This window comes from Suricata suricatta, chromosome 5 (assembly GCF_006229205.1).
Source record: "Suricata suricatta isolate VVHF042 chromosome 5, meerkat_22Aug2017_6uvM2_HiC, whole genome shotgun sequence".
NCBI lineage: Eukaryota > Metazoa > Chordata > Mammalia > Carnivora > Herpestidae > Suricata > Suricata suricatta.
The window spans coordinates 36,742,964-36,769,210 of record NC_043704.1 but is presented as its reverse complement, the minus strand read 5'-3'; the positions used below and the strand labels follow the sequence as shown (position 1 = coordinate 36,769,210).

The window sequence follows — 26,247 nt, the reverse complement described above, 5'->3', positions numbered from 1 at the left end:
TGTTTCTTCATGTCTTTTGCCCATTTTCTAATTATTTTTTACTATGAAGCTTAGGGAGTTCCTTATATACTCTAGATTCTAGTATTTTGTTTTATATATGTTTTTCAAATATATTTTCCACTCTGTAAATTGCCTTTCATTCTATTAACAGATTATTTCAAATAGCAAACATTTTTATTTTAATGAAGTTTAATTCATTAGTCTTTTCCTTTTATTAATTATTTTGGTCTCAATTCTAGAGACAGAACTTGTAAGAACTTGTTACCTTGCTCTAGGTTCCAAAGTTTCTCTTTCTTTTTTAATAGCCTATACTCTCATAAGTTTTCATTTTATATTTAAATCTGTGATTCATTTTGTGTTAATTTTATTTAAGGTGTGATATTTGACTGAGGTTTTTTTTTCTTTTTCTTTGTTGGCTTATGGATGCCCAACTACCCCATTTATTGAAAAGACTACCCTTCCTAAATTGCCTTTTTACCTTTGTCAAAAATTAATTGAGAATATTGGTGGGATATGTGTGAATTCTTTGTTCTGTGCATTGATCTATGTTTCTCTCCCTCTGCCAATACCACAGACTCTTGATAATTACAGCTATATAACAAGTCTTGAAATTTAGTAGATTGATTTTTCCCCTTCATACTTATTTTTTAAAATGACTTTGCCACATTACATCTTTGCTTTCCATATAGATTTTTATGAAAAAATTGCCCATATGTACAAAAAATCATGTGGGAATAATCCTAGCAATTGTATTAAATCTGTGTATGAATTAGGAGAGAATCAACATCTTTTCTGTGTTGAGTTTTCTAGTACATGAATACAGAATGTCTCCTCATTTATTTTCATCCTATATTTCTTATGATCAGCTTCATGTGGTTTACAGCCTACAAGTTCTATACAAGGTTTGTTAGATTTACATTTAAGGATTTCATTTTTTATTTAGTTGTAAATGACATTGGATTTTTCATTTCAATTTGTGTATGTTCATTGCGTATGGTATATATTAATACCATTTTTTAAGAATTAACAGATTTGGGTGACATCAGCAAGATAGTAGACTAGGAAGCTTCAGGCCTTATTCTTCCACAAAATCATTAAATAAACAATTAGAGCTGGTGGAAATAATTTCGTGGGATCTCTCCAAGTCATTCAAAGACCTATAGCAACAAAAAATGCTCAACCAAGAAAAACCCATTCAAAATGGTATGAAATTTTGTGAGATTTTTACTCAGATTTCCCTAAACCATTCTCCATTGTGGCATGGCATAGTTTGGAGAAATCAAACTCAGCAATGTAGTAAAAAAAAGTTATAAACCAAATGGGATTTATCCCTGGAATGGAAGGATGTGTCAGAATATTAAAATCAATCAACATAGTACACCACATTAACAGAATGACCCCCCCCCCCAAAAAGAATCTAATCACCTGAATTGATGCTGGAAAGTTATTTTACAAAATTCAACACTGTCTCAGGATAAAAACACTCACTAGACTAAGCAAGAGGAAAAAAATTCATCAGTATTATAAAGACCTATAATCCCGTAATATCAGCAACAAGACAAGGATACTTGTTTTTGCCACTTATATGCAACATAGTAATGGAAATCCCAGCCAGAGAAATTCATCTAAAAAAATAAAGAAATTTCAAATTGGAAAGTAAAAAATTAACACTATGTCTGTATATAGAGGATATGATCCTTTATGTAGAACACTATAAAGGTAACACACATACAAACACACACACACGTTAGAACAAAAATGTAATAATTCAGTAAAGTTGCAGAATACAAAATCAATTAATAAAAAATCAGTTACATCTGTATACTGGAACTATGAAAAATATGAAAACAACATAAAGAAAGCTATTCCATTTATAGTAGCATAAAAATAGAATAAAACATTCAGAAATGAATTTAACCAAGGAAATAAAATTATTATGTACAGAAAACTCTAAAATATTCCTGAAAGAAATTAAAGACACCAACAAATGGAAAGACATCCCATGTTTATGGATTGAATGACTTAAATTCCTTAAGATGTCAGTACTACACAAAGAAATCCATTATTCAATTGAATCACTATCAAAATCACAATGACATTTTTGCAAAAAAAAAAAAAATCCTACAATTCCTATGAAACATCAAGAGAACCCAAATGACTAAAATTACCTTGAAAAAGAACAAAGTTAGAGGTCTCATATTTCTTGATTTCAAAACCCCTTACAAAACTAAGTAATGTAATAACATGTAGTACTGACAAGACAGATATATATATATACCAGAAATAGAATAGAGATCCCAGAAATAATCCCTCACATATATGTCCAAACAATTTTGACAAGGTTGCTAAGATTATTCAATGGGGAAAGAACAAACATTTCAACAGTTTTGGGAAAACTGGATATCCACATGGAAAAGAATGAAATTGAACCATTAACTTATACTATATACAAAAATTAATTCAAAATAGATCAAAGACCTAAGTGAAAACACTAGTACCATAACACTCTTTGAGGAAAATACATGGGATATCTTCACATTAGATATGGCGATGATTTCTTGGATATGACACCAAAAGCACAGCCAACAAAAATAATTAGATAAATTAGGCTATGTCAAAATTAAAAACTTTAGTACCTAACAGTGCACTATCAACAGGATGAAAAGGTCACCCATAGAAGAGAAAAATATTTGCAAATAATATACCTCATAAAGAGTGATACTTTGAAAATAAAAAAAACTTCTGTGACTAAAACCCCACAAATCCCATTTAAAAATGGGCAAAGGATTTGAATAGACATTTCTACAAAGAAAATATATCAATGGCCCATAAACACATGAAAAGATGCTCAAAATCACTAATCATTAGAATACAAATCAAAGAGATACCATTTAACATCCATTAGGATGGTTATTATTAAAACACAAAAGAAAACAAACAGAAAAGAAGTGTTGACAAGGATGTAGAGAAATTATACCTTTTGTGTATTGTTGATAAGAAGGTAAAATAGTGCAGCTGCTATGGAAAACAATATGGCAGTTCCTCAAAAAGTTAAAACTGAAGTTACCATGTGATTCAGTAATTCTACATCTGGGTATACCCAAAAGAATTGAAATCTGAGATTCAAATAGATATTTGTATACCCATATTTATAGGAGTATTATTTACATTAGACAAGATGAAATAACCCAAATTGCTTTCCATTCATTGACAGATGGAAGAGATAAACAAACTGTGTTATATACATGCAGTGGGATATCATTCTATGTTAAAAATGAAAAAAATCTTGGGGCATCTTGGTGGCTCCGTCAATTGAGCAGTCAACTTTGGCTCAGGTCATTTTCTTGCAGTTTGTGAGTTCAAGCCCTGCGTCAGGCTCTGTGCTGACAGCTCAGAGCCTGGAACCTGCTTTGGATTCTGTGTCTCCCTCTCTCCTGCCCTTCCTCTGCTCACACTCTGTCTCTCTGTTTCTCAAAAATAAAATGAAGGAATTCTTGGCACATGCTACAAATGGATGCACTTAAAAAAATTATGCTAAGAGAAATAAGAAAATCTTAAAAGGACAAATTCTGTATGATTCTAGTTATATGATGTAATAAATAGTCAGGATTCTCGAGAGAGACCGAATGATGGCGTATCTTGTAGGCTGGAAAGTCAGGGAAGAGTTGATATTGTAACTCAAATCTGAATTTTACCTCAAATTCTGAAGGCAGAATTTTTTTCCTCAGGAGACCTCAGCCTTTCTCTGAAGGATTTTACTTGATTGGATGAGACCCACTCACATTATGAAGAGTAATCTGCTTTATTCAAAGTCTAACAATTTAGGTGTTAATCTCATTTTTAAAATACCATCACACAAACATTTAGAATATTGTTTGGCCAGATATCTTGGTATTTTGCCATAGGCATGTTGACACACAAAATTAAATATTACAAGTCCATCTCTTATCAATTTGGCAACCATATGCATTTCTTTAAATAATATCTAATCTCTGGGGCACCTGGATGGCTCGGTTGGTTGAGCAGTCAATTTTGGCCTGAGCCCTGCCTCAGGCTCTGTGCTGACAGCTCAGAGCCTGGAGCCTGCTTCTGATTCTGTGTCTTCCTCTCTCTGCCCCTCCCCTGCTCCTACTCTGTCTCTGTCTCTCTCTGTCTCTCTCTGTCTCAAAAATAAATAAACATTTAAAATATAATTAATTAATACCTAATCTCCAAATAAAGATAATAACAAGGTCATATTTGTACTTATCATAATACAAGAACCCTATGTATAACCAAAACACACTGACTTTCTTCAGAAGTGAATGAGAAGTCTTGGATGATTTTTCACTCTCCCTTGATATCCTGTAAATTAAATGCTATGAAGTAAAATTAATGATATATACCAGTATTTAAATTACATTTAGCAATATTTATGAAGTAAAATTAACAGTATTTACTTCATGGGGTTAAGTAAAATTGACAATATTTAGCAATAAATTTAACAATATTTAACAATATATATATATATACTATTTTTTATGTAATATAATTAAGTGTTTCTTACCTTGAAATAAAACCTAAACCTTTATTCTTAAGGGTATGAGCCATTAGTAGTTCTGCCTGAATTACTTTCCATTGATTTTAATCACAAGGCATAGTGATAGTAAGAGACAGCCTAAGGGATCTCCTGTACCTCTATTTATTCTTCCTTATCTCCAATGTGGAGTTGGAATCCCTTTTTCCCTAGCATTATTCAGTATCACACACCCTAGCCAGTTCAGTAACTCTTCTTTGCCTGTTGGTTCAGAATTATGAGGAACCTAAAGTGACCAGACAGCAGTCTTCACTTCCAGTTCAATGGAATTATTATCATCTCTTGCTAGAAGTATTCCTATATTTGGAACTAAGACCCCTAGGTCAGCAGAATGTAAAGTCATGAGAACAGGCGGCAAAAACTTTTTCTAGGGGTTTCTTAGGCTAATACAAGTGCTGCCATTCCCATTTTTACCCCTTTATTCCTGGACCCATGAATATTGGATATTGGAGAAAGAATTTATTAGAAACGTATTCAAAGCATTTACCATCTCTTGGAGAACCTTGCAAGATATTGCCACCTAGCTGACACTATAATTGGACCTTCAAAAAGCCATTCCACAATTTTATCAAGTCAGCTGTTTCAGCATGGTGGGGAACATGATATGACCAGTTAATTTCATGAGCATGGGTCCATTGCTGTACTTATTTTATTATGAAGAGGTTCTTGATCAGAAGCAATGCTGGGTGGAATACCATAAAAATGTATAAGACATTCTATGAATCTATTGATAGTAGGTTTTACAGAGGCATTGCATGCAGGAAATGCAAATCTGTATCAAGAGTAAGTGTTTACTTTGGTAAGAAAAAACATGCTACCCCTTCCATGATGGAAGCTGTCCAGTGTAATCAACCTGATTAGCTTCTCAAATCTGTAGCATTATGTCTCTTGCCAAAAATAGGAAGTTCTCAGGCATTATTTTTTAAAATGCATTTATTTGTTTTTATCCTCATCCTGTTTTTCTCTTTCTTCAACTAATCAATGACATGAATGTTATAAATTTTTTTGTTTCGATCGCTCGCATAGGTTTCTAGTCTGTTTTTTTTTTTTACATTTGCTTTTCTCTCTTGCTCACATTGATTAGTATCTATTTTTCTATATTCTCATTTATTGATTAGCTCTTTTTATTTCTTTGCTGAAGCTTTCTGTTTTTATTTATATTTGTTCCAAAGATGTTAGGGGTGCCTGAGTGGCCCAGTTGGTTAAGCGTCCGACTTAGGCTCAGGTCATGATCTCACGGTTCATAGATTCAAGCCCCGCGTCAGGCTCTGTGCTGACAGCTAGCTCAGAACCTGGAGCCTGTCTTCAGATTCTGTGTCTCCCTCTCTCTCTGTGACCCTTCCCTGCTCACATTCTCTCTCTCTCTCTCTCTCTCTCTCTCTCTCTCTCTCTGTGTCAGAATAAATAAAACATTAAAACAATAAAAAAAAGATGTTCACAATTACTCGTGGAAGCACTTTTATTGTGACTGCTTTAAAATAATGGTCACATAAATCTGCCTTCACTGTTATTTCAATGATGGCATTTATTGATTGTCTTTTTGCATTCATTTTGAGATCTTCCTGTTTCTTGATATAACTGGTTATTTTTTTTTACTGAAACCAGTCATTATGGATATTATAAGACTTGATCCTATCTAAACTTTTTGTTTTAGCTAGCTATTTGGCAGTTCAACAAGAGGAAGGGAAACATACCTGATATTTCCAGGTAGACTTAAATGTCTAGATTTACTGCTTGGCCTCTGCTGTATTTAAGGTGATGAGTCTTTTCCTTGCCACTTTGCAGGAATGGGATTTCTGTGTTTGTATGTATTCAACACTGATACCACACTGGGGGTGTCCTTGTTGTCTCTAAGTGATGGTAAAAGACCAGAATCTTTTTTTTTTAATGTTTTATTTATTTTTGATACAGAGAGAGACAGAGGATGAGAGAGGGAGGGGCAGAGGGAGAAGGAGACACAGAACTGGAAGCAGGCTCCAGGCTCTGAGCTAGCTGTCAGCACAGAGCCTGACATGGGGCTCGAACCCACAACGTGAGATCTGACCTGAGCCGAAGTTGGAGGCTTAACCAACTGAGCCACCCAGGTGCCCCTAAAAGACCAGAATCTTAATGACCTTTCTCTGACACCATCCTAGAAGGGTGTGTCCAGGTACCTCTTTATACCCTTAGGAAGATGGAATTCTAAGCTCTTCAGTTAGGCTTTCTTGGCATGATGGTAATGGGGTGATAGTTTTTTTATGGTGTTCAGCAGAGTATATTGCTGAATTTTCTTTCTGGAAAAGTTGCCCTTTCCTGCTCCTTGGCTAGAGAGAGCAGACCTTTGCGTGGAATTTTTGGCTTTTCTATGTCCACTGTCATTTCCAGGTTGTTGGCTTCTTTAGCTCCGTATACATGAGACAAAAAGAATATCCAAGGAACTAACAATTGCATTATTTTTCTGTTCTCAAGGCCCCTAGAGGAGTTGGCTTCTTCTCTCCACTTTGCAGAATCTTCATGTGTTGTTTCATATGTAATATTTAGGATTTTTAGTTGTATTTGTGGGACAAACAGAGGAAAGCGTTCCTATTTCTTTTTTCCAGAAGCAGAAGTTCTCCAATCAGTTGAAGCTTTTGCATTTAGTGGTATCTTTATGATATATAACAAATATTTGCTAGCAATTTCTTTTTCCCTTGTAATAATTTGTCATATAGACAGTAACATTCTTTTCTTTAACAAGAGATAATCCTTATTGCTAATATTAATATTAGGTATTAAAAATTAATGATGATATACATGTTTAAATTTAATTCTTTTTAACAAGTATATTCTCATAAAAAGACGTTATTTATATTTATTTATACCAAAGCAACCAACTTAATGGGAGTAATTTAATAATAAATTTAATAATAAGTTATCAACTTGTTTTATTTGTTAAAATTAGACCAACCACACATTTTATTTTGTTATATTAATTTTATATTTGAATTATCAGGCCATTTTGGTTTTCAGAATTTTGCAGTCTACCAGAAAAAAAGAAACTATATATGTTTTAATGTTTTAATTTTAGTTTTTCTCTTTTATGAGAGACCTTTTAACTTTTATATGCAGCATATGAAATAATAAAGCCAAGGGTCACAAAAACAGACCAAACTCTACTCACTTTCTACATGGTATTAGTGACAGTAAGATTACTTCTGATCTAGGGGCACCTGGGTGGCTCAGTCGGTTGAGTGTCCGACTTTGGCTCAGGTCATGATCTCACAGTTTGTGGGTTTGAGCCCCATGTCGGGCTCTGTGCTGACAGCTCAGAGCCTGGAGCCTGCTTCCAATTCTGTGTATTTTTTTCTCTCTGCCCCTACCCTGCTCATGATCTGTCTCTCTCTTTCTCTCAAAAATGAATAAATATTAAAAATATTTTTAAAAAAAGATTACTTCTGATCTATACTTATTTTCCAAACCCGAGAGCTGATCTGGGGAAATTTCATATTTTATTTTGGTCTTACTGTGCTCAACTTTGTCATAAAATCAAAGGTTTTAAAAGCAAGATTTTCTTGGAATATAGTTAGGACTTACATTTCCACTGATCAAGTCTCAGAAAGGATGAAGTCTTTTTTAGAAGCTGTGTTCTATTAAAATAAGAATAAGTGTAGTGGTACCTGGGTGACTCAGGTCATGATCTCACAGCTTGTGAGTTCAAGCCCTGTGTTGGGCTCTGTGCTGAGAGCTCAGAGTCTGGAGCCTGCTTCAGATTTTGTGTCTCCCTCTCTCTTTGTCCCTCTGCTGCTCATTAGCTCTCTCTCTCTCTTTCTCTCTCTTTCTGTCTCTCTCTCTCTTTCAAAAATAAATAAACATTTAAATAATTTTTTTGTAAAGTGTAAATGCCATGGAGAAAAGAGAAGATTTGTTTAAAGGAGATAAAAAGGGGAGGGTGTCTCAAAAACAGCAAAGTGATTGTTTTAAGTGCTGCTGTAGAGATAGGCATAGTTTCAGGGTTTACATATTGGAGTCAATAGCACTTATAAGTGTATTAAAGTGTTTGAACTTTGACATATTAAAAGCTTTTTTTAATTGTTTTTCTGTTAAGTAATCTCTATGCCCAACATGGGCTCAAACCCACGACACTGAGATCAAAAGTCACATGCTCTACCAACTGAGCCAGCTAGGCACCCCTAAATTTTGACATTTTAAACAGCAAGTGTATTCATTCCACTTTTCTCTTGGCCTATGACCTGAAGTCTCAATGAGTGTTTTAGATGCCTGTTGTTTTTTTTTTTATCTAAAAGAACAGAGTTTAAAATGATCATGTTTTGTATGCATAATGTCTGCTAAGTAGTTTGTGCTCAAGGGATGTCGTAGGAAAAATATGGATGAGAATGACATTGCATTCTTATTGTTTTATCCCATTACTACTACACTTACCCATTTCTTAATTGGTTGTATTCCCATTGAAAACATTTTAATGTCTTTCCATTACCTTAGAATATAATTTAAATTCATTAATTTGTAATTCCAAACCTCCCATTAGATTAAAATATATATTCTGATTTTACTTTCACTGATTAGCTATTTGTAATAATCATGATGATGATGATGATAGTAATAATAATGATGTCTAGGCATATATAACAATCATCAGACATTATTCTGAGCCCTTTTCATGTATTAAAATTTAATCCTAATTTAAATTTAATCCTTCTAAATTAAATTAAATCTTCATTTAATTTAATCCCTATTCAAAGAGGCAGATATCATTATATTCACTACTTTATGCAAGAGGTTACTGAAGCAAAGATTAGCTAAGTAACTTGCTTAACGTTACAGAGATTGCTGGAAAACGTCATAAAGGAAATGTGACCACCAGGAGACCTGCAAGCTGGACCCTTGCGATTGGAGGCTGTGTGGCCCCTCATGTATCCTTGGAATATGTTTTCTGCTCTCCTACCCTACTCCCCAAAGCCGCTCCATGGACTCATTTTAAGAGTGTGTTGTTGATGCTGTCTGGACTGGGTATGTGACTGAACCCAGTTAAGGCCTCTAAATGAATGTTTAGGATTCTGATGGGTGGGTGTAGAGATCTACTGGTCTTGTGGTCACCTGATTTAGGTCTCATAAGTAAGTTCCCTTGCTTATTAATCCTGCTACCTACTCGCCTGAAGTGGACTGCCTTTTCCTGTGGTCAGTCTTTGCCTTCCGAGTCTGGGGGCCAGTCTCAGATTACACCAGGAAGTGCCATAGGAGGCTTCAATCTAACAGAGAAGTTAGATGAGCTGGATTTAAGGAGAGCGTCTGTCTCCAGAATCTGTGCCATTAACCTCTACATTCAAATGCCTCTCTAAACATTTGCTGTGTATTATCAGCATGTCAAAATTTACCATTTTTAAAAAATAATATATTCTCAATCTTTAATGTTTTAAAGTGAAAAATCCTATGAGATTGTCAAAAGTCTGGTAAGTTTCATCTTCTCTGCAAAACCTTCCATGGTCTAAGTTTGATGTATTCTCTCCTCCCCAGTGATCATGTATCTATTTTAACCTTAGAGAATATACTGCTTTCTAACTTGGATCTTAGAGATTTATAAAAATATTCAATATATTGTAACATTTTTGAAAGTTAGAATGTCATTTATGCATTAATTTTCTTAACTATACACAGCCAGTAGTTACCATTCATATACCAAATCCCCTTTCTTTATCTTCACTGATGGGCTAACACATTATTGTGATAAAATTTTGCTTCTATAATTAATATTCTATTTTGCCTTAAGTAGATATATTTTTATCTTAATTTTTTAATGTTTATTTTTTAGAGAGAGAGAGGGAGATGTGGCATGAACAGGGGTGGGGGCAGCGAGAGAGGGAAACTATCTGAAGCAGGCTCCAGGCTTTGAGCTGTCAGCAGAGCCTGATGTAGGGCTCAAATCCATGAACTGTGAGATCATGACCTGAACCAAATTTGGAGCCTTAACTGACTGAGCCACCCAGGCGCCCCTAAGTGCAGTTCTTAATGTTGGTAGGAAGGCAACGAATTGAATGATGGGGCTATAAGCTGGTTACCAGTTACGAGGAACTTATTTTAGCAGTATGCGTAGAGCCCCCTAATGTGTTATATTCCTAATCCTATTCTGGAGCATTATCAAAAAGAAATGAAAAATATGGGAGTTTATATGTAGACATATAAATTTAGTATTATTTTTCATAATGGAAATTTGAAAACAATCAGAATATTAAGCTAAAATTAGATGTTACTCCTCATTTTTGTTACTATTCTGCCATTAAACGTTGCTAACAAAAATCATTAATATCATGCAAAACTTAACTATACTTTATAAATAAAGTTATGCAAGACATTTATCACAAGCACTTGATATTTTTTCATTGTCATAAATAGTTTTAAAACAATTATTAAGGGGCACCTGAGTGGCTCAGTTGGTTAAGCCTCCAGCTTTGGTTCAGGTCAGATCTCAAGTTCGTGGGTTCGAGACCCATGTCGGACTCTGTGCTGACCACTAGTTCAGAGCCTGGAGCTTGCTTCTGGTTCTGTGTCTCCTTCTCTCTCTCTGCCCCTCCCCCTCTCATGCTCTGTCTCTCTGTATCAAAAATAAACATTAAAAAAATTTAAAAAATAAATAAAACAATTATTAAATTCAATACCATTACTAAATTGTGTTTTCATCAGGCTTATAGCTTTTACTTGAATCTTGACTTGATTTTCTCTAGATAAGATAAATAGCTTTTCCATGTAGATGCATGGTATAGTATCTATTGAAATTTTAAAAATATCTATTTATCCTCTCTTAAATAATATCTGTGATATTGTGGGTAGGAGAAATGTTGATGTTTTTTATTGACATCTTCAGTTACAAGTAAGAATTGGTCAGACAAAAGTTACTGAATGGATAAATGTTAAATTAACTTAATTTAGTTATTTGCTAATGGAAATCAGTGAGGAGATATCTATTGGCTGCCTCAGCCTTCTGGAAAGTGTTAAACTTTTTTCATGATAACTAATTTAATAAAGACCATCAGGAAAATGGAAGATTTCATCACAATCTATTATTAGTTCCTTTTCCTTTTCACAACATTCATTCTGCTCAGCTCACACTAATCAAAGGGCAACCGTCAGGTGTATGCATATCTCAATATTTTCTTAACCTAACAGTAAATACAAAATGTAGGCCAAAGTAAAATGTAGGCCATAGTTAATGCTTCCAAACATGTCTTGGCAAAAATATTTGAAAAATATCTACTTCTAAAATCATGAGAAGAAATTTAAGCAGAAACATGTTCATCATTTCACATGTTTATTCTTTTTTTTGGTACATGAAATGGGCAGAAATTTATTTGTTTATAATAAACTTTGTTCTGTCCCCATCTATTTTCTAAAGACTTTTTCTACAATTTGTTCCATTTCTTTCTTAAAAATTTGTAATGTTTATAACCATCTGGGGATATTTTCTGTGTGGTAATAATTTGATTATGAATTCTTTTTAAAAATATATATAGCTATTCGATATCTACTTTTTTAATTTTAGTAAGCTGTGTTTGTAGGAATTGTATATTCTATTCAAGTTATTGAACTTATTTTGCAAAAAAGTGTTCATAATATTTTTAACTTTTTTTTTCATTTTAACAGTTTTTTATTTAAAATCATATATAAGATGACTTTATCCCTGCATCTTCTCAGTTGTTGCCTCCTTATATTTGCCCTTTTCCTTTCCCACTTAGTGAGATTTGCCTTTACATACAAGGATCTCTTTGTGGCCAGTTTTAGTCTAGTGATATTGGCCTTGCTGGGGTGAATGTCTACATGGACAGTTGTGCCATCTCCTGTCTATCGCTGTAGTTGTTCAATGTAGATGGTGTATCGTTGCCTGTAAACCTGGACTAATTGCCGATTTGCGTGTCCTCACACAATTTGCATATCATCATTCTTTCAGGTGGGCATGGGTAGAACGTTGTAATTCTGTATTAGGCCTTTGCAAAGAGGAAAAAACATAATCTTCCTGCAACTGTGGGAAGATGCATTCAAATGCCTGTTAGAGTTCTTGCTCGGGTCAGAAGTCACAAATGGATTGAACTTTATTTTGGCTGCTGGCACTTCAGCCATGGCCACAAAAGGAAAGAGCTCACTTTATCTTTTTTATATCTGTGAGATCTATGGTAATATCTATCCTCTCTTACATTTCCCATTTTATTTTTTCTCTTTTTCTTCTTCCTTTATTTTTCTTTTTTGCATAGTCTCTAAGAACACTGTTCACTGTTCATTATTTAATTTTTTTAACATTTTCAAAGTACTATAATTTTTGTTTTATATTCTCTCCAGTACTTAATATAGTCAGTCTTTTTCATTTTAGCCATGCTAATGAGTTAATTTAATTAGAAGAAATTACTTATGAAAAAACTGGAAAGACATATTAAATACAGAAATAGTGGTTTTTAAAAATTCTCAACAACAGGGGCCCCTTGGTGACTCAGTCGGTTGACTTGGGCGCTCAAGTCATGATCTCATAGTGAGGATTATGAGTTTGAGCCTGGGCACTGGGCTTGCTGCTGTCAGCACACAGCCCACTTTGGATCCTCTGTCCTCGTCTTTCTCTGCTCCTCCCCATCTGGCAGGCACCTCTCTCTCTCAAAATTAACAAACATTAAAAATTTTCAGTAACAAAAACAATGACTTGTATTCCTTAGAGGGAGAGAGAGAAAGGGATGGAAAGAAAAACAGAAGGAAAGAATGGATATGTAATATATTCATTGGTTTGGTTAAGTGCTAAAGGGAGGCTGCCTAAATTACCTTGACATGTTATATTTGTATATGTATATGCTAAGATATATTTTATTAATAATTTTCTACATTTGCATGACTAATTTACTATTTTTTATCTTCTTTTCAGGATATTTCACCTGTGAAATCTTGACTATAATGAGCCTATGCCAACACTGTATTTTTCACTTCCTTTTCAGGTAGTTTCTTGTATATATCTTTTTCTTTATAAACTACTTATCTATACCCTAAATTCATTTGTTTCTAAAATATTAAACATTTTACAACTGAAGTAAATTTCAGATGCTTGTAACTTAAGAACAGTATTTATAATTTTTCATACAAGATATTAATGTTAAAGTTAATTGTCATATGTATTTTTCTTTAGACCAAGATTGATTTCAAAACCAGCTACTTTTCAAATTTTACCTTAAAACAGACCTTTTTGGAGACCCTGACAATTGCATTTCCTCAAGAATTCATAAAATATGGATTCATATCTGAACTGTGCTTCTGAACTGTTCGAAGAGGATGAGCAACTGATGGGCCATGAGACTTGTTGATAGCAGGCCATCATTGGTTTCTTGTTCCCCACTGAGTTCTTAAATCTCATTTATTCTGAAGCACTGCACACACACACACACACACACACACACACACCTATACACACACACACACACACACACACACACACACACACTGGAATATTATTTATCCATGATAAAGAAGGAAATTCTACCATTTACTAGAACATGGATGGACTTAAGAACATTATTCTAAATGAAATAAATCAGAAAAAAAGACATATAATACCACTTTTGTGTTAGAATCTTAAAAAAAGCTGAACTCATAGAAACAGAGAATAGAGTGGTGATTACCAAGGGGGGGTGGTTTGGTGGAAGAAATGGGTAGATGTTGGTCAAAGGGTACAGACTTCCAGTTATAAAAGAATATGTTTGGGTGATCTAATGTACAGTATGGTGATTATGGTTAACAATACTGAATTAGGGCACTGGGTGACTCAGTTGATTGAGCATCTGACTAATGGTTTTGGCTCAGGTCATGATCCCAGGGTTGTGAGACTGACCTCTGCATGGGGCTCTGTGCTGAGCATGGAGCCTGCTTGGGATTCTCTCTCTCTCTCTGCCCCTCTTCCCTACTCGTGCTCTCTCTCTCTCTCTCGCAAAAAAAAAAAAGCCACAATACTGGATTATATACTTGAAAGTTGTTCAAAGAGTAGATCTTAAACATATCACCAGAAGAAGAAGAAGAAGAAGAAGAAGAAGAAGAAGAAGAAGAAGAAGAAGAAGAAGAAGAGTGAATTATGTGATGAGATGGTAAGATGGATGTGTTAGCTAAAGGTAAGCTAATAATCATTCTGCAGTATATAAATGTATCAAATCAACATTTGTGTATCAATTATACAATATATGTCACTTATCTCTCAAATGAAGCTAAGATAAAATTATATATGAACTACTTAAGAGATACATTATATAAATTCTCAAAATGCCAGGTAAACAAATAGATACGGGGATATAGCCCCATCAAGCAGCCTACCTTTTAGAATTAAACAATCAAAAAAGTCACTTAAGGACTGGCACATTTGAAGAGCTTACTGATTCTTAAAAGTATCTTTCTGAGAAAGGGATCTTCAATAGGATTATCAGTATCTGGAAATTCTCCATCAGGAGTGTAGGACATGAACTAGAACTTGAAATATGACTGGGTTAGTGCTATTTAGTAACAAGGAAATTTATTTTCAAAAAAAAAATCATCCTACTCAGTGTCCCTTCTGTTTGATGTGTGCACAAGTGAAAAGTGATGAGGAGAGCTTGTATTGGCATGTGGCTGCACAGCAGGTGCTAAACAAACACAACACACTGTGCTCTTGCACTAAATATCATGAAAAATCATCCCCTACTTTCCATATGCATGAAAATGTAATAAATTATGATTTACTTTTTTATAATATAATAAATTAAGTCCCACACTTTAAGTCTGTCTGAGTATATGTATACACACATTTATACTTTCTTATATAAGTTTATATTTTTAATAAAATCAGTGTGGAATTTCACAGGCTTGTATGAAATTTTATACTGGGTTTTATAGTAGTTAAGTAATTAGTCAAGTAAACCTTCCTCAAAATTATCATCTACTGTAAAGTTTCCTGTGATACTAAAAATAAAATATGTCAGTGATCCTTGAATTTTCAAAGAATAGATGCAGTATATACAATATATAAAAATGCTAGCACTTTACTAAAAAAAATCTGTACCCAAGGAAAGCTAATGACAAAATATAAACATATTCTTCATTATTCTAGTATTAGGACAGACGTGTCAGAGACATAACATGTTGGTTAAGTGATGAAGATACTCAGGTTTATGTTTAGGAAAAACTTGTAAAAGCTAAGAATATGCTACATATAATACAAGCATTCATGTTTTGTCTATAGAGATGCTGAGTAATGTTCTTGTAAGGTTGAATTGTTTGCAACTATGAGGACAAACCAAGAAAATTTCTTAAATTATTTTTATGAATTAATTCTGGAGTTTATTTTGTTTAAGATACTACATGATAGCACATTGTGGGTATGTCTGGAATATAAAGAGGCCTCTGGCATTATAGTCCTGCTACTTCACGTGTGCACACATTTCTACAAGGAAGGTGCCAAAATCTAGTCAAATGGTTGAAAACGATGAGCAAGAGTGAAACTACATTATCACCGTTCCAAAGAGTTAAGTCTCTGTCACACTGACATTTAGGCAATATGAACTTCAATATACTCCATGGGGGGAAAATGACAATTTCTTGATTGATGAGGAGTTGGTGAGGTAGAAATAACTGTGGTAAGCTCTGGCCCAATAATCCCAATATATATTTCTTTCACAGTTAATAAAACTTTAAAATCTGAGATGTAGTAAAGTAATTATTGCACGGTTCTTGGATGATGGGAATAACACTAGTGAACATCCTTTAATATGTATGTTTTCTTGCCAAAATTTTTAATAGTGTTTTTATTTAGAAATGTTTGCTGGTAAGAAAAATGCCAAATTTCTTCATCCTTTAAGAGTTTATGTATTGATTAACACCCCCCTACTACCATACAGCAGTTAAAATTTAATGATCTATGTTATTTGTTAGTGATATTTTTATTAAATTAAGTCTATCCATAATTAAATTTTTTAATTGAATTGTTTCAGTGTTTTTCAAATTTCCCCTTTAAGATTTTAAACAAGTATATTTGACGTATTTTACTGTTTTTTGTTTTTTAACAACAGGGACTGATGAGAAATTAAAAGCAGCTGTACACATTCACATTGAATAATTTTCTCACTCATGAATTTGGTGCAGTTAAAGCTAGAAAATACTTTATTACATGTGGTCAATGTTATGGTAGAATGTTCTAATTGTTGACTATGAATTTAGGAATATTTCCTAACTTACATTTCTGTTATTTTCTAAAACCCATCACAAAGAAGTTTAGCACTTTGAAATGCAGATTTTTTTTAATTCCTCTTATTAACAATACCACAAAAGGTGATTGTGGAAACAAGTTAACAAATACTATTCACCATGATGTTATAGAAGAATATTATTGACTGCAACATTTCCATTATTATTAACCACAGGTCATAAACTGGTTTCTATAAAAAGTATATTGAGAATTCTATCAGAGAAGGCAGGTCTATTCTCCCCCACCCCCCCAAGTAAGCAGTGGGAATGAGAACTCAGGTTGTGTTGGCAGTAAGGAAGGGATTCCAGAATGATCTTGCCTAAGATGACATATTTAGGCGAACAGAAATTGGGGTTGCAAGAAGCTGGTATAGCTTATTTATTAATTATACTTGCAAAAACAAAAATACATCTCTAAATGAGAATTCTTTTTTTAAGTTTATTTATTTTGAAATAGAGAGTGGATGCTACCTGGGGTGAGGGCAGAGAGACACTGAGAGAGGAATCCCAAGCAGGCTCTGCACTGTCAGCACAGAGCCTGATGCAGGGCTTGAACTCACAAACCACAAGTTCATGACCTCAGCTGAAATCAAGATTTGGATACAACTTTTGAGCCACCCAGGTGGACCTCTAAATGAGAATTCTTAGTTACTGTATATGGACATCTACTGCTCTCTGGCTACCTGGAATCACATTGATGGGTCAAGCCTTTTATGGTACCTCACATTCTAAAATATTTACTCCAACTTACTATAATAAAACCTGGCATTCTTCCAGAGAAGGTGTTTTAAGATAATGTTTGAGAAGAGACTGATAAAGGAAATTCACAAAAATATTTGATAGCTAATAGTATAATATTTTATTTCACACACTTTAGTCTATATCTGAATGATAATTCCACGGTGAAGTCTGTACTTTTAAAAGGACTTTTGTGCACAACACTTAAATAATTGCACCATTAACATATGCAACTTAGTTATATACAAGGGGCATTCTAATCCTAAAGTAATATTGCCTTATAAAATAATGAGAAAAAATTCAACAATGTTATTTCAATGGTAATTGGTAAAAATCTTATGTCTTGAAATCTAATGCTTTTAGTTATCAAATAGCATGGTAGTTTGGTTATCTTGAGTAAGAATACAACCAATTATAAAAATGGTTGAAATAAAACTGCTTATATTTATTTTTTTAAAAATTGATGGAATTGATAAAGATAAAAACGTAGTTAGTGAAATATATATATAGCATGTGAACATTGCTGACATTAAGTGTTTAGGTTTTTTGGACAACTCTTCTAAAGTTATGTAGAATTTTACCATATCTTCCAGCTTTTTGTATGTGTGGGGGGAAAGTAACATCTGTTGCTTCATTTAATAATCATTTTGAGTTTATTCATGAATTAATTTATTGTGTGTATATCTGTTAATGTATAGTAATTTAGCCTAAACTTTAAGAACTACTTTCCTAGAGAAGTATGAGTTAAAAACATTTCTTGTTTTCATACACTACTTATGAAATAAAAGCTAATATTTATATTGTGCTTAACATGCTCCCAGCATGGTTCTGTGTGCTTTAACATAGTATATGCAATCTTTACAGCAATCCTGTGTGATAAATTCTGTTACTATCTCCATTTAATAAGAAAACTGAGGTACAGTGTTTAAGTAACATTTACACAGCTAGTAAATGTAAGAGAATTATGCAATCTATTTATTTTTACCAAAGATACTTGCCAATTTTTAGGCATAGGAAACTATTCAGGATTCTTTTGAAGTCATCTGCTTTAAGAAGGCAGTCCATCTTGAGGTATGATCTTCTTAAATACCTAAACACAGAGAAAAAATGCAATCACAATATTTTGGTTTTTTTTTTTTTTAGTATTATGTGGTAAATTACATAAGATGTCACTCAAGCAAATAAGACATATAGTAATTTGGTAAGAATGGTGTTGCTTAGTATTTTCAAGGAAGGGGAATTATATAGTTTGAATAAGGTGCAGAGAATGGCTTGTCAGGCAACAATGATAACTTACAGAAATTCAGAGGTGAACTAATGATAGCAAGACAAAATTAGTGGCAAGTAGCAAGAGAAAATTTAAGAATTTCCACCTGTGGTTTGTTAGATATCAGCATGAAGTAGGAAATGGACCACTGAATGATGGCACATAGGCTTTTGGGCTAGGCATTAGGGTAATTGCTATTGATAATCATTCATTTAGATGAAGTGAAAGATAAAAGCACCAGCACTGGCAAATTTGGATTGGAAGATAAATGACGTCAGTTACTGACACACTGATTTGAGTTATAATGTGGGTGATTTTGTATATGGAAAGACATGGAGACAAGTTGGATCCTGCTATGAATATTATACTATTATTAGATTTTCAATTTAATTTTTAAAAAATCTGAATTCAAATCAAAGTATTATATAGAGTTAATTTTACAAAATTCCTTATGATTCATGTGACAAAATGGTAGTTTATTGATTGTGTACTTCAAAAACAGTCTGCTTTTTATAATCTTTAAAAATTAATGTGTAGTGTATGACATTTATAAAAGTAAACTTTGTACCAGGGCTTCTGTGAAACCTTCTTTTGCCCAAGGTTTTTCTGGTCCTCAAGGTACTCCATGGGGCAGCCCCCAGGCCTCCCCAAGGGGTAAACAATTGTCTACTTCTGGCTTGACTACAGAAGGTGGACCAGGGCGGTGGTCCTCAACAGGCCTTACCTAATGATGAGACAGGAGACCACGGAAGGGGCTCTGGGCTGAGGCACTGAGGCTTGGGTGGTCAACAGGTCTTCAGGTTAGATAAAGAAGATATTTTCTTAGTGTTGATTGCCGCTTTTGATAAGAACATTCCATTAGTTGTGAAGGGACTGCTGGGACAAAAGAAATCATCTGGTGAATCTGGAGAAGCTGGTAGAGGAGAACAGAATGAACAGGAAGAGAAGTGATATGAGAAAGCAATTAAAAGTTTGAAGAAAAAACTAAGGAAAGCAGGACAATTAGATGAACTTGACAAAGGCATCACTACTCAAAATTGTAACAGTAAACTTGTTCACACCAAGCATTCATTCTGAAATTTGGAAACTTAAGTACTCCAAATATAATAGATCAGTGGGATATAACAGGCCTCTTCAACTTCTTTGAGCAAATAGGGCCTCTCAATGGTCATCTTCCAGTATCTGATTGGAAAGGACTGTTATATTTTACATGTTGCTGATTATGGTTCTGACCTGATCTTCACAGTCTTCATGGATTCAAAGCAATTATAAACTGTGAATGTGCTTTTAGTCTTTAAAGTGATGAAGTATGTTTAACTTCACTACTACCAGAGATTGGACACACAAGTGTTGCCTCCAGTATTGAAATCCTAACAGAACTTCCACCTCAAGATAATTATACCTATTCTATTCCAGTAAACACTAATTTCCTACTGGGAATTGAGCCACAGAGTAATTATATCCTAAAAACTCCATACCCTGGATGTATCAGTGAGGATGGAAGAACAGGTGATCAACAGTTGAACTCATGTATGGATATAGGATCTCCAGCAAAAATATCTCCTACTGCTCTTTCCCCATTAATAATAGTTGTATTTGTAGCCAGTTAGTCAGAACCTGCAATTTGGTGTTCAGTATCAAATTATTAATTAAACTAGAGGGTTGAAGAGAACTTCCATGCATCACAGCTCTCACTTGCTGTAGATGGCTTCACAGATCCATCAAATTGAGATAGGCTCTGCATAGTGTTACTCTCCAATGTCAACCAAGAAGCTGCATAAGAATGACAGGAAGGCATATAGGAAAAGGAGTTTGCTTATTTTACATAGGTGGAGAGGTTTTTGCTGAGTGCCTAAGTGATAGCACAGCCTTTGTGCAGAGCCTCAAGGGTAATCAGAGAGCTGGCTCTCTGAGGCAGTTTAAAATTCCACCAGGCTGTGAAAATTTTCACCAGCCAGGACTTTGCTTCTTTTCTTACTCACTGCACTAATCAGTTTTGAAGTTGTGCATCAGCTGACTAGAATGTGCACCATGAGTTTTATGAAAGGGTGGGAAGCAGAATACAGAAGCAGATGGTAATGAACACACGCTGGCTTGAACTTCCTTTGAATGGACTTCTGCAGTGGTTGGACAAAGTATTGCCTCACATGTGATCCCTTCAGTGTGAGGCTCAAGCATGTCATAAAACTTCTTCACCAATCAAGCCTTATCAAATGGCTTAATATAACACTTTTGACATAGTATTTGTATATGATACCCATGGACTGTTTACTGTCCAAAAATTTAGGAGAGGAAAAAAAAAAACAAAGTCTCTTTAATTGAAGCATCTTGTAGAGTAGGTTTTCTTTGTTTGAATATTAGGAAAATTAGTGTCTAGAAATATCCTCTCATACAGGAGGAAGAGAAGATTTTAAAGACTTACTGATGTTGTCTTAGGCATAAAGGCGAATGTCTGTCCCAAAGGTTTATTAATAACAGTAATAGTTATATGTACAAGTAATGTATCATGATTCAATATCACCATATTTGTGCTGTTGATATACATTTCTAATTTACATAAGCTAGTTATGTGTTTGCTGCTTCTTAATTTAATCACACCTTCATAAAGTTATAATTATACAGTCTGTTATTTCCACCTACTCATTATTTTTATCCTTTTTAATATAGGATATATGTTAAGACTTTCATGTTATTTAGAAACCAATTTTCCTTCTATAAAAACTATTTTTTCTGCCTTTTACAAAAAATAAACTTTAGGGAGGGAAATATAGAAGGGAAGGGAAGCGAAGATGGCAACAAAAGAGAGCTCTATCAGTCTTCAAAAAAACAAAAATACTTTAATCTGTTTGCTGTGTTAAGTAGACACTTGTAGAAAATAATATTGCAAATGAATTAATATGTTACCAAAAAAATGAAATTAGAAGTTAGAAAATAAAGCATTTTGTCTGGCTGTCTTACTAATTACTTACTGCTGATAAGAATTGTTCCTACTATTGAAGTCTTTCTCACTTTATAGAGAGTTTATACAACTGAATACATTTGTGGCCTTTACATCTAAAAAATAAAAAATAAAATCTCTGATATGACAAACATACTGTTTCTTCTTAAATCAAAATTTTTCTCATAGTTTTAAAATTATGTAATTTGCTGATACTTCTGATGAGACACATTTAGAAGCATCTCCTGTAGCCTATATTTTACTTTGGCCTGTAGTTTGTATTTACTGTTATTGTAAGAAACTGTTGAGAGGTATACATATCTGATAGTTGCCCTTTGATAACAGTGAGCAGAATGAATGTTCTGAAAGGAAGGGAAACTAATAGACTGTGATTAAATCATTCATCCTATTATTGAGTGGTTATTAGATTAGTTGTCATGAGAAATGTTTAACACTGTGCACAAGCCTGAGGCAGCTCATAGATATCTTTTATTGGAGTCCTGTAACATATATCTAAATTAATTTTATTCAAAATCTATTCATTCACCACCTTTTATATGACCGGTTTTTACCAAGAGCTGAAAATACCTTTGAAAAAGAATGATTCTCTCCTTCCCACTCCCAATACCACTATGTGGTTTAAGAGAGAAATTTTCAACACAATACCTTAAAAATATATATGTTTTTGGCTTAATTATCAGAAATTATAGGGTCCCTTGGTGACTCAGTCAGTAGAGCATCTGACTCTTGGTTTCTGCTCGGGTCATGATGTAACAGTGTGAGATCAAGCTCTGCATTGGGCTCTGTTTTGGGCTTGAAGCTTGCTTAAGATTCTCTCTCTCCCTCTCCTTCTGCCTCTCCCTTGTTCACAAGCATGTGCATGCACTTGCTCTCTCTCTCTCAAAAAAAAGAAAAAAGAAAAGAATGAATTTGTAGTTTTAGAGTTTAGCCAAAGAATTGGAATAAATTAAGAGTTCTAAGTAGTAATTACCCCTCTTAGACTTTATATGAGACACCTATGAAAAATAAATATATTTTAATAGAGGTTCAATGCACCAAATATACAATATAAGGTATGTGTTATTTAACATGAATATGTTAATAAAAATGAGGAAGTTGATTAATGACACTATAAACATGACCTCACTAAAGCTAATATTAAATAAAATATCCAATTAGTGGATTTCATTAGCTTGCTGAAAGAAATTCTCATGTGTAGTGTAGAAAAATGCTGCAAAAAATTGGAAACCTTTGAATGATATATTATGCGCTGCTGATAGCTTAAAACGTTAGCGGTGGTAAGAGAGTATAATCTGATTTGTGTGTTTGGTCACATCACTCTATTGGTCTTGTACATGATACCATTCCACTTGGCAGATGAAAGTGGAAATGAACATCCAAAATGATGCATTTTATTTTCAGTGCAAGTAATCATTAAGGCTAAACATCAAACGCTAGCAGCTACTATATCCTAATATGTGTACTGAAAATATTGAAAAGAAATTCCTGCTTGCCACATTCTGTATATTATCTAGAACAAAAAAATATTTTATTTATGCATGTTTATAACATAATACAAGTAGGTATTTCCCCACTGATACATGGACTTTGCCATGGTTAGTTTGGCATAGTAAGCTTATTTAAAGGTATATTTACTTTTTAATTTCAACTCATAAAACGAAGGCACATGTTTATGTAAGCCATTGGAAATTGTGCTTATACAATATAGCTATTCTGCACTGTGTTTTTCCTGGCTTTGTCTTACCTAATTTAATGTTTTATAGCACTTAGAATAGTTCTAAAAGCAGATTAAGCACTACATAAATATTAACTCTTGTCTTAATTCTTTGACATAAATAAAATCTTTTAAGTATGACTTTAATACACCAAGTACTAGTTAAAGAAGTGTATACAGTCAGTCACTGTTAAGATCTTAATTTCTTTTTTTTTTTTACTTTGGTCAACTGCCTCCTCTCTTCTTATCAGTTCTCCATTCACTCTCTAAACGAAGGGATTGAATTTTCAGTTCAAGGTTCTTTGTTCTAGAATCACTTTTTTTGAAAAAGTGATTGACCATGTATTGACATTTCTGTTCCTGAACCTACCAGCCATAGATCTGAAAAAGTCTATTTTTCTGGACCTTTTCCTGAAGTAATGAGCCAAACATTAGTGTCTTCAACTAGGACAGTTATTTTCTGTCCAATTTTTGAACATTCTCAGAAGCTGTGTATTTTTTAATTCATGTAAAACAGATGCAGTTCCCCTACTTGGAGTGCATTTGATAGAGGTGATACAGCCTCACCATGGGCAAAAGACCCAGTGGGCGCCATCAAGCTGCCATGTTCACTCATATAGGAACAAAGACACAGGCTGAAGGCAGCAAACCCTGGAGCCAGCTGTGTGTTGTGATTTACCATAAACTCTAAGCTGTTGCCATGCACACTGGCACCACTCTTTCCTGGGACAAGCTGGCCACAGCATGGTGAGATCTTCACACACATCACTGCAGGTCTGAACCATGGGGGTTTCTGATGTGTGGGGATTTGAAACACAGCTATGCTTGACATAAAACTTTGGAAAGAGGTGCTACCTGTTAGTTGGACAGCTTGAACACAGGAGGATGACAGGGAGCAGATGGGAGGTGGGGGGCACAGAAGGGGTGACAGTACATCTGTGAGGGCTCAGACATCCCGCTCTAGAGACTGGAGAGTGGGTTGCAGTAATTTTCACAATTAGCTTACCAATACTGATCAACCCCAGTGAGCTAAACGGCACTACTGAATGAAGAATGTAGAGCTGACACCAAGCCCTGTTCCCCTGTGCCCTCGAGGCACATCTCTACTAGGATAAGTCGGCCTGAGAATCAGAAAAGTGGCCTGTCCTCCCAAGGACCTGCAGAAATCCCTTACACAAGCTTAGTCTACTGACTATACACTTATACAGTTTCAGAAATAGGAAAAATTGTATCTAGCTTCATTTGTTTCTTTTCTTTAGTTTGCTTATTCATTTTTTGTTGTGGTTACTTCTCTTTTGTTTTTGTTATCTTGTTTTTTTCTTTGTTTCTTGTATACAGAAAGCAAAATTTTTTATTTTATTTGTATTTACTTTTTGTTTTTTTTAACTTTTAATTTTTTTCCGATCTTTTCTCTTTTTTCTATCAAGCTTCTCTTAACATGCAGATCAAAACACACCCACTCTTGCTTCCTTTATTTTATTTTTTGTAAGCTTTTAAATTTTTATTTCAATCTATTATTGTTATTATTATATTCTTTCTCCAAGATGACAAGATGGAAGAACTCACCTCAAAAAAAAAAAAAAAAAAGGAACAGGAAGAAATGACAGCCAGGGACTTAGTCAATGCAAATATAAATAAGATGTTCAAACTATAATTTAAAACAACATGTATAACAATATTGATGGGCTTGGAAAAAGCACAGAAGACAATAGAGAACCCCTCTGCAGAGATAAAAGAACTAAAATCTAGTCGGGCTGAAATTAAAAATGCTATAACCAAAATGCAAACCCAAATGGAGGCTGTTGAAATGTGGATGGATGAGTCAGAGGAGCAAATAAGCTAGACAGAAGATAAAATTATGGAAAACAAGGAAGCTGAAAAGAAGAGGGAAACAAAGGTCAGGGATCACAAAGGCAGATTTAGGGAATTCAGAAATTTATTAAATCATAACATTAGTATCAAAGAGATGGTATAGAGGTTCCTCAAAAACTAAAAAAAGAGCTACCTTAATTTAGATATTTACCCAAAGGATACAAAAATACAGATTTGAAGGGGTGAATGCATCCCAGTGTTTATAGCAACATTACCAACAATAACCAACCATGGAGAGCCCAAATGTTCATCAATTGATGAATGCATAAGGAAGATATAGTGTGTGTGTGCCTGCGTGTGTGTGTGTGTGTGTGTGTGTATACACAAGATGGAATATTAATCAGTCATCAAAAATAATGAAATCTTGTTATTTATAATGATGGGGATGGGACTAGAATATATTATGCTAAGCAAAATAAGTCACTTCCAGAAAGACATATACCATATAATTTTAATCATTAGTGAAATTTAAGAAACAAAACAGATGAATATATGGCAAAGGGCAGGGACATGAAGAAAGAGAAATAAACTACAAAGACTCTTAATGATTCAGAACAAACTATGGGTTTACGGAGGGAGGTGAGAGGGAGATTGGCCGCAAGAGTGATAGGTACTAAGGAGTGCACTTGTGATGAACACTGGATGTTGTATGTAAGTGAAGAATCACTGAATTCTACTCCTGAAATCAATAGTGCACTGTATATAAACAGAAATTTAAATTTAAAAAAATGCTTATGGAGGGCTGCTTTATGCCCCAGTATGTGATCTATTTTGGAGAATGTGCAGCTCTGGAAAACAGTGTGGAGGTTCCTCAAAAAACTATCCATAGAACTCCCTTATGACCCAGCAATAGCCCTGCTAGGGATTTACCCAAGGGATAAAGAAGTGCTGATGCATAGGAGCACATGTACCCCAATGTT

General features: G+C 34.1%; 2 pseudogenes; one reads left to right on the top strand and one right to left on the bottom strand.

Moving 5' to 3' along the window:
- Positions 1–12,218: 12,218 nt before the first annotated feature.
- On the bottom strand, positions 12,219–12,661 carry LOC115291113 (annotated as a pseudogene).
- Positions 12,662–14,657: 1,996 nt separating this feature from the next.
- Positions 14,658–20,935, top strand: LOC115291112 (annotated as a pseudogene).
- The last annotated feature ends 5,312 nt before the right edge of the window (positions 20,936–26,247 follow it).